Source organism: Monodon monoceros, unplaced genomic scaffold, assembly GCF_005190385.1.
Source record: "Monodon monoceros isolate NGI ecotype Baffin Bay Population unplaced genomic scaffold, NGI_Narwhal_1 Super_Scaffold_22, whole genome shotgun sequence".
Taxonomy (NCBI): Eukaryota; Metazoa; Chordata; class Mammalia; order Artiodactyla; family Monodontidae; genus Monodon; species Monodon monoceros.
The window spans coordinates 10,255,108-10,255,694 of NW_021703779.1; positions in this window are offsets into that span (position 1 = coordinate 10,255,108).

Consider the following 587-nt stretch of genomic DNA (forward strand, 5'->3'; position numbering starts at 1 on the left):
CCTTCCTTCCTTCCTTCCTTCCTTCCTTCCTTCCTTCCTTCCTTCCTTCCCTTCCCTTGCTCCCTCCATCTCTCTCCCGGTGTTTTCTCTTCTCCTCGCCGCCCTCCATCCATCCTCCGGGAGCGCTGCGCCCGTGCTTCTCCGCGCGGCCCCGGCTGCTCTGCCCCGCATACAGCGGACGGAGCTGGGGGATTTGGGGGCCGCTGCCTCCCCCGGACTTCAAAAGCGAAAGGCGAAGACGCGCTCGCAACTTGACAAACAGGTCTTTGTCACCACGGCCCTCTAATCAAAGCGAAGGCGCGCAGATATCACACAGAATTACAAATAGCCCCTCATGCATTATGCATGTAGCCGCCTTGCGGGTCTGCGGGGGAAACGCCGAGGGCCGCTCCCGTAGCCGGGTAGCGCAGGGCGCGCGGGGCGCGGGGCGAGGGGCGGCCCAGGAGCTCATAGTCCTTGCCAGGGCCCCCCACGCCGTCATTCACTCCTTGGGGCGCATCTTCCAGCCCTACCCAGTCTAGGGACCCCCCCCCCACCGCCCACAAGTGAACCTTCTCTTTGCAAAAACAGTAGATCCACAGGAGGGG